Raw genomic sequence first — 8,896 nt, 5'->3', positions numbered from 1 at the left:
AAACAGGTCTTCTGTCTTAAATTCTACTAGGCAGTTAAAGGGAATGTCAAAGTTCCTTCCTGAGTCTTGTCTTCTTAAATATAAGCCAAAGAGACACATTGTGGAGTGGCAAATTCTGCTCCCCTACACCATAGAAACCCAACTGTGGTGGCTTACCCAAGTAAGAGGTTTTTTTCTCCAATAACAAGTCTAGATGAAGTCAGTCCAAGGCTGGTGTAGGTACTCAAGTCTGGCGTCAATGACTCAGGCTCCTTCTAGATTCCTCTCTACCCTTAGCATGTGGCTTTCATCCACGTAGTCACAAGCTGTCTTGGATTGGGTTCCCCCAGGAGTGCCTGAGACGAGGATTCATGTGCAAGTAGTTTCTTTGGAAGGTGATCCCAGGAGGGTAGGAGAGTAGAGAAGTGAGACAGGGAAAAGAAAGCCAATACAGGGTGCATTAATGCGTGGTTTACTGCTGTGGGCAACTGGTGTTCAGTCCCACTGGGACCTCGGGGGCTCTGCCCCCAGTTTATGTAGTTCATGCCTCAAAGTTGTCCCACCTGAAGGCCTAGGAGCTCAGATATTTATGTACCAACTCCCATCTCCTCCCGTGTGTCATTATTGAGGCCTGCTCCCAGGGTCACTAACTGACACTTCCAACCTGCCACTCACAGGCTAAGCATGAGCCTGTAGCCAGCAAGAGCCCTGGCAGGGCTAGAGTAGAGTCACAGGAGCTTTTAGTAGGAAGCCTGTGGTGGATACAGGAATGGTGAATGTCAAAGTGTTATGGGTAGAGTACTGACAGCACCTGATACACAGGACAACTCCTTCACCTTCAGCATCATGTCTACATTCCAGAAGAGAGGAGGGTAGAAGGTCAAAAGACACATAGCAGCTGAATTTGTACCTTTTTATAAGAAAGCAATAGCTTTCCCAAAGCCTCACCTGACTTCTGCTACTCAGCAGCCGGAACTGGGTTATATGGCTACCTGCTGTAGCTCTAAGAAAGCCTGGGGGGATGAGTATGCGTACTTTTAACCGGGCACGTTGCCCCAAAGGTTTCTATTACTAAGAAAGAGGGGAAGAATGGAAGTTGTAGGCAACTGGTAATGTGCAATAAGGTCGTCTTCACATGAATTACAGGAGCAAAATGTGGTTCTGTAGTGGATAAAATTGCAAACCATTTTCCTTGAAGATATTCACATGCATGAACAAAGCAAGGATCAGAAGTAATAAATCTTAGGCTAAATCTTCAAGCCATCACGTATATTGTCTCCAATACACATGGCTCATACAGCAGACAGATAAGTTATGGGATTCTGCTGGTGCACAATATTAACAGATCTTTACACACCACCTGCTGTGTGGCAGGTGCTTCCAGGATCCAGAGACTCCACAGAGATAGAGAGTGACTGGCAGGTGGTATCTTTAGTCAGGGTCAGAAGCCTCTCCAAAGAAGGCATTGTGGTGAGACTCAAATGATGAGGATTCAGACATTCAAAGGTTAGGGGGAGGGACACTTCAGGCAGAGGAACAAGCAATGACAAAGTTCCTAGGGAACAACAAGTTTGGCCTGTTGGAGAAATAGAACAAATAGGCTTGTGTGGCTGGTGATGGGAGACAGAGAAACAGGCAGGGGCCAGCAATATGGTTAAAAGATTTCAAAGCTCTTTTTGGCTGGCCCCAGAAATGCATTTCTTAGAAGAAATGCTAGAAGTACCTAATTTGGAAAAAGAGATTTACATATTTAGAGAGGAAAGTTTGATCATTCAATAGGACTATTCATTTTTTCATGAAGCTGTCTGCAGCTAAAAAAACGGTTGTGCTAATTTTCTTTAAGGAATTAAGCTCCTTTAGAGCCCCTTAAATTCCAATCATGTTCTTGAGTTTTCATGTTTTCGCTGGAACCTATTGATTAGGAAATATATATGTAAATATACATATGTCGCTCCATCTGCTTGGAAGATCCACGGCTGCTGCCAGTGCGCTTATTCTTCCTGACAGTTGGGAACACTCCGCTTTGCCTCCTGCTCAGCTGTGCAAAAGAGAGGACTCAAGTGTCCCAAGTGATGATAAATCAGCCTTCAAGGGGCCTCTTTGTGATAGAAGAGCCACCCTCTGGGAAATAGTTTGTCCCTAAGCAAAAGGGAAGTTCATCAGGGGAACTCCCTCTGTGGGGTAGTTCTGCTGTGTGAACTTCATTGCTCTTTCAGAAACTGCAGGCAGACAGTTGGACCATGCCTAAGGCTACTCCACTCAAGCCCTTGACCCCTTAAATACCTAAGGCCATTCCTATTCATTCCATTTTTCAAGAAATGTTTGTTGCATACAAACTAGGGATGCTACCACAAGCAAAACCAGAGGTGGTCCCTGCTCTTTGGGAACTTACAAACTGTGGGAAGATAGACCCTATTCAGATATTCACACATAGGGTATGTAGTTAAAAACCGAGAAGCATGGTAGGAAATGATTCCACAAGAGCCTAGAACAAAGGAGCCTGGTCTAATAGGAGGTCAGAGAATTCCCTGAAGAAGTGACACTTGAAGCAACAGGCCTTGCTTGAGGGTTTATTCTGTCCCTAGCCATGAGCCAGACTATGGATTTAAGTCATGGATCCTGATTAGAAGAAACTTATAGACCAGTTGAAAAAGTAAGACGTTCCTACAATAAACCGTCTGATAGAGACAGCGTGTCATCAGGTGCTAAATGGAGTAGCACTAGATAATAAATGCAGAAGGACTTTAAGACGAAAAGTGAGCGGTAGTGGAGGGTGGGAAATACCTTGTGGATGGAGTGAGATTTGAGCTAGAGATGGGAGGATGAATAAGCCATGGATAGGAAGGAAAGGTGTTAATCTGATCATGGAACTCAGAAATCTTCAATGGTGTCCTGCTGTCTAAGCAGAAAAACAATCTAATTTCTTGATCCTCCCTGATCTGCTCCCAACCTGTCTTCCCAAGTTTATCTTTTGAGGACTCCTCCACTCCCGTGGAAATGCACTAACATATTCTCCCTTTTATATTATAGTTACATTTTCCTTACCAGTTTGTGAGCAACTTGAGAGATGGCATCATGTATTTGTCACCTATCTTTGTAGCCCCTTATTCCTTAGGGTAACACTTTTCATGGCAGAGATAGTGAATGTTTATCATTAAAATAAACAATGGGGGGTCGGCCAGGTGGTGCTGCGGTTAAGTTCTCACCTTCCGCTTCTCGGCGGCCCAGGGTTCACCGGTTCGGATCCCGGGTACGGACATGGCACCGCTTGGCAAAAGCCGTGCTGTGGTAGGCATTCCACATATAAAGTAGAGGAAGATGGGCATGGATGTTACCTCAGGGCCAGTCTTCCTCAGCAAAAAGAGGAGGATTGGCAGTAGTTAGCTCAGGGCTAATCTTCCTCAAAAAAAATAAAAGTAAAAAAATAATAATAATAAACAATGGAAGGGGTAAAACTGTTGTGCTATGGCATATGACCATCACCATTGGTCAATGTAGGATTTAGGGATGAGGGCTTGGGAGGTGTGGCTGCCCCTTCTCCAACAGCACTCTTTTCCTTGGTGACATCACCCACTTTCAAAGTTTTAAATACCATCTTCATGTTAGTGACTCCCAAATGGATATTTCCATCTCTAAACGCTCTCTTCCAGACTTGTGGATCTAACACCTCCCTGCTTGGCATCTCTACTTGGCCAGGCATCTCTAAAAGGCATTTCAAAATTAATATGTCCAAAACAGAATTTTTGATTCCCTGCCCTGATAACAAAAGAATACATCCATTTCTACCCCCAGCATCTTCTCTTAATAAATGTCACCACCATCTACTCATTTGCTCAAGCCAAAAACCTGTGTCATCCTTGACTCAATTTGACTTACTCTCCACGTCCAATAGATGAGCAAGTTGCTATCTCACTTCAAATAACATATATCTAATCCATCCTCTACTCTCTACTTCCATTGACACCATCCTAATCCAAGACACTATCATTTCTTGCCTGTCCTATTTGATGGCCCCCCTGAGCTCCCTGCTTCCCCTTTTGTCCCCAGGTTGTCCATTCTCCACACTGAAACCAGAATGAACTTTCAAAAGCATAAGTCACATCATGTCATCCTCTGCTTATATTCTACAGTGTTTACCATGACTAGAAGAAAATTTGATAAGAAAATCCTTCCTCCTTACCATGGCCCCAGGCCCTGTATGATCTGGCTCCTTCCTGTGTGTCTGAGCTCATCACCCATCACTCTCTGCCTCACTCGTTATGTCCCAGCCACCCTGACCTCCTTCCTGTTCCTCAAACACACCAAGCTTGCCCCCGCCTCAAAACCTTTGGTCTTGTTCTTCCCTTTGCCTAGAGTGAGATTCTCCTAGATGTTCCCTTCACTGGCTTCTTCTTCACACTCAGATTGTCATTTGTCACCATTTCAGAGGCCTCCTTGACCACACAACAGTAGTAGCACCCAGGGTTGGGGTGAGAGTCAGGGTTAGATAACTCTCTAAGAATAACTCTCACTTTTATTTTCAGCATAGTGTTTGCCACCCTTTGTCTTAGTCCAATCAGGCTGCTGTAACACAATACCATAGACTGGATGGCTTAAACAACACAAATTTATTTCTCACAGTTTTAGAGGCCGAGAAGGCCAAGATCAAAGAGCCAGCAGATTTGGTGTCTGGTGAGAACCTGCTTCCTGGTTCACAGATGTCTGTCTTCTCACTGTGTCCTCACATGGCAGAAGGGAGTCGGGGAGCTGTCTGGGGTGTCATTGATAAGGGCACTAATCCCATTCATGAGGGCTCCACCCTTGTGGTCTAATCACCCCCCAAAGGCCCCACTTCCTAATACTGGGGCGTTGGGTTTCAACATATGAATGCGGGGGGGGGGGGGGGGGCGCGGTAGGGACACACAAACATTCAGTCTATAGTCTATAGCACTTCTTGATGTTAATTTTTAGTTTACTTATTTATTGTCTATTTCTCCCACCTAGAACATTAGCCACCTGAAAACAGGGACTATAACTATCTTATTTCCTTTTCTATTCCCAACAAACAAAACAGACCTTGGGACCAAGTTGGCAATCACTAAGTATTTGTTGCATCATTGATGTAGATGGATGGGCAAATACTGATTAATTGTGAGAACTTGAAGAGATCATTTAGCATCTTTGCCTAGATTTACCTCCTTCCCTGATGTAGATGGAAGGTAATATACTACTTGTCTCTTCTGGAACACGAAGGAGGTGGTTAAGATAAATAAGAAGGCTGAAGGCTTTACCACTTATTATGAGAAAAATATTGGAGTATATGGGCGAGGAGCCATTTGAAAGTGGCAATGACAGGCTAATGGAGAAAGAAATTCATTTGTTTTATTGCCCGTGAACCTCCTGGGGACTGAGTAAGATGGAGGAAAATGAAATGTACCCATTTGTAATACAAAAATTCATAAATACAGCTTACATGAATTCAAAGTAGAGTAACACTTTGTTTATCTGGCTTCAATAGATATTTTGCTACGTATTTTGTTGTTTCAGATAGTTAATATTCCCCTTGTAAGATGAGTTTTTTCAATTTGACCATTCTAATGGAAATAGTGCTCAAATGAATTTCAGCACCACTTTCTCTGGCAGAAAACTGAACAGAGCCTTTTGTCAATACCTTGGGGACATCACTATAAGCTTACATTATGTTTGAGTATAAAATAGTGCTAAACTTTGAAGTCACAGATGTGTAGAAGTGTTACGCCTGCTGGAATCTCTTATGTGTGTTGCATGGGATTTTCTCTCTTTTCTCATTTATTTAATCGACAGATAGGGCACCTAGCACCTGCAGGCTGGCTACTGAGGACCATACCCAGAATGAGAAACAAGAGGAACGTGGTCCCTGCCCTCTTGGAGCCCACATCTGCTGGCGAAGATTACAGGGATGGCGTAAGTACAGATGTGATGAGCCTCTCAAAGCCCCGTCCTAGGGCTTGGGAAAGGCCTCCCCGAAGAAATGGCCTTGAAGCTGATTCCTACAAGAGTTGCTCAGGGGAAGAACATTCTAGGCAGATGGAAAAGCCCATGCAGAAGCTGTGAGAGGTGAGAGCCAGGGTGCATTTGAGCAGACAAAAGACTAGCCTGGCTCCTGATGACGCTGCGGGGTCAGAGCAGCCAGATTGCAGACCCCTCCTCTCAGAGGCCCAGGCTAGGAATTGAGTCTTCATTCCAAAAACAAATGAAATGCTTTTAAAGAGGGGAGTAACATGATCAGCATTAGACTTCAAAGTGTGTGTTAGAAGAAAATTAAGTAACCACGAAACCTGTGCTTTCACACATATTTTTGGTTCGGATGAAATTAAAATAAGTGGAGCCACAGTAATGCACCTTTCGCTAACTATAGAATTGACAGGCGGTGCTCAGGGGCATAGGGATAGTGCGAAAATCGGAGAAGTGGATATCCAGGCTTGGGAAGTGCAGGTTTCAGAAAGGAACCTCATTTTCAGAGGCCTCTAACAATATTGTACCTGTAGGAGCCAAATTTAATTCAGTCCAACATTTTCTGAAACATTTGTTATATGTCCAAGACCTAGGGAGAAGTTGGTTAGGGCAGATGAACACGTCCTGGGAAGCCATGCCTGAGTCCCACTCCCTGGACCCTGGCCTTGGGGAAGTCTCTTCCTGCATGGCCCTCAGTTTCCTCTCCTCCAGGAAAGGCTGACGCCTAAGGGGGCCTCCGCTCTCTGGAATGCTGAGATGCAGATAGCTTAGCAGGCAGGAGTCTCAAAGGCGGCTCCACCACCTACTCGCCAAGTGACCTTGGACAGCTCACTTAACTTCTTTGAACATCAGTTTACCTATTTGTGAAAACACTGCCTCATCGGGTGGTGGTGAGGACAATAATGCCTGGCACAGAGAAAGCAGTCCGTAAATATTTAGATCATTCAGCAATTTTATAGCTTAACATCTGATGGCTCACATAATAGCCCACTATAGCAGGAGAAAGAATTTGGAAATAAATGTTTCCTTCAGGAAAAAAGAAGCTAGGCCCCTTATGAATTAAGAATTCATGCTGCATATTACATTTTTCTGTATCCTTTTGAGACTCAGTAACGTTTTGGGAAGCATCTTGCACCATCCATCTGTCCAACGTTTGCGCTCTGGAATATCTTTCTTCTAACAGCTTGGCCAAACTGTTTTGAATGTGTTTGATGCTGCTATCCCTGGTCTATCTATTCTCAGCATGTTATTAACCTGAGCTTGCAAGTATCAGTATAAATTCTGCTAAGAGCCAATGTTTTCTTAATTTCTGAGCATCGGTGCAGAAATAAGCTTGCATGGTTTCTTTGCGGTCTCTTTGCAGCCCCTGAGGGTGTTAATAACAAATCACATACCCTCTATTTTTCTTATTATTTTTAAATAACTGGTTTTTAAATAAGTTTAATATGTGCACTTTGTTTAAAAATATGAACAGTATAGAAGGTTTTTAGGTTAAAAAAACACAATCTCTTCTTTGCTTCCCACCCTTGCTCTCTAATTATACTCCCCATATATTAGCAGTATTTTATACATTCTTCCAGAAATGTCTTCCCTCCCTCCCTTTCTTTCTTTCTATACATATTCTACATAATTGTCTTTATTTTACACAAATAAGATTATATCATCCTTCTTTCCCTGCTTCCTTCCTTTATGTATTTCATATCATTGTATTTATTTTACACAAATGAGACCGTACCGTTCAGATCCTGTATCTTGGACGTTTTTCCATAAGAATACCTATAGATCTGCCTCATCATTTTGAGTGGCTTTCTGGCCACTCAACATTCTTTTCTAACCAGCATTCTATTATCGGAATGTGCCCTTCAATCAACCCCTTTTGATGGGCATTTTAGGTGTTTCCAATTTTTGCTATTAAAAACATTTCTGGGAGGAATTCCAAGATGGCACCGTGAGTAGTCCTCTTTGTCTCTCGCCCTTCGAGTCTACAATTATTTGGACACTTATCGCTTGACAAAGGATATCCAGACAGCATCTCAGGACGTCTGAGACACCCACGCGACTATACATCGGAAGGCGGACGGACTTTCCTCCGGGAGGATGTGGAAATAGGTGAAAACTCTCCGACCCCGATGGGCAGCCTAGTACCCGCAAGCGGCTTTCTTCCAACGGACGCCCCCAGAGGATCCACACACATCTAGGGCAGGAGCGAGAACACAACAGAGGAGCGACGGTGGAAACAGGTGACCAGAACCCTACCTAAACCCCCTGCAATTACTCCTAAACGCAGAGGGAAACTTTGGAGTTGCACACCTGAGCCCGCGGGGAGAGTCTCTCCCCGCCATTGGCGGGGAGACCCGGCATGGTGCTCGGGGCGCCCGGAGGGTCCCAGAGAGAGACACGGAGGGCACGGAGGTCTCCCAGCTGCCGTTGCCCGCCCCGTGGGACTAGGGATTGCCGGAGATCTCGGAGAGGACCGGGGCGGGGGAACTTTCAAAGGCGGGTCCGGCGACCCGGAGGGGAAGCGCCGGAGCTCCGCCAGGCAGCAGACAAAACTCTCTGTCTGCCGGTAGCAGAGGGGCCACGCTGAGCACTCAGGGCTCCCGGCAGAGGCCCGGAGAGAAGCCCAGAGGGCGGGGCGACCCCCAGCTGCCGTTGCCAGCCCCGGGGGACTAGGGATTGCCGGAGATCTCAGAGAGGACCGGGGCGGGGGAACTTTCAAAGGCGGGTCCGGCGACCCGGTGGAGAAGCGCCGGAGCTCCGCCCGGACAGCAGACAAAACTCTCTGTCTGCCATTAGCAGAGGGGCCACGCCCAGCATTCAGGGCTCCCGGCAGAGGCTCGGACAGAAGCCCAGAGGGCGGGGCGTCCCCCAGCTGCTGTTGCCCGCCCCGTGGGACTAGGGATTGCCGGAGATCTCGGAGAGGACCGGGGCGGGGGAACTTTCA

The sequence above is a fragment of the Equus przewalskii genome, chromosome 13, assembly GCF_037783145.1.
Source record: "Equus przewalskii isolate Varuska chromosome 13, EquPr2, whole genome shotgun sequence".
Taxonomy (NCBI): Eukaryota; Metazoa; Chordata; class Mammalia; order Perissodactyla; family Equidae; genus Equus; species Equus przewalskii.
The sequence above is the reverse complement of the archived record's forward strand: the minus strand, read 5'-3'. Positions refer to the sequence as shown.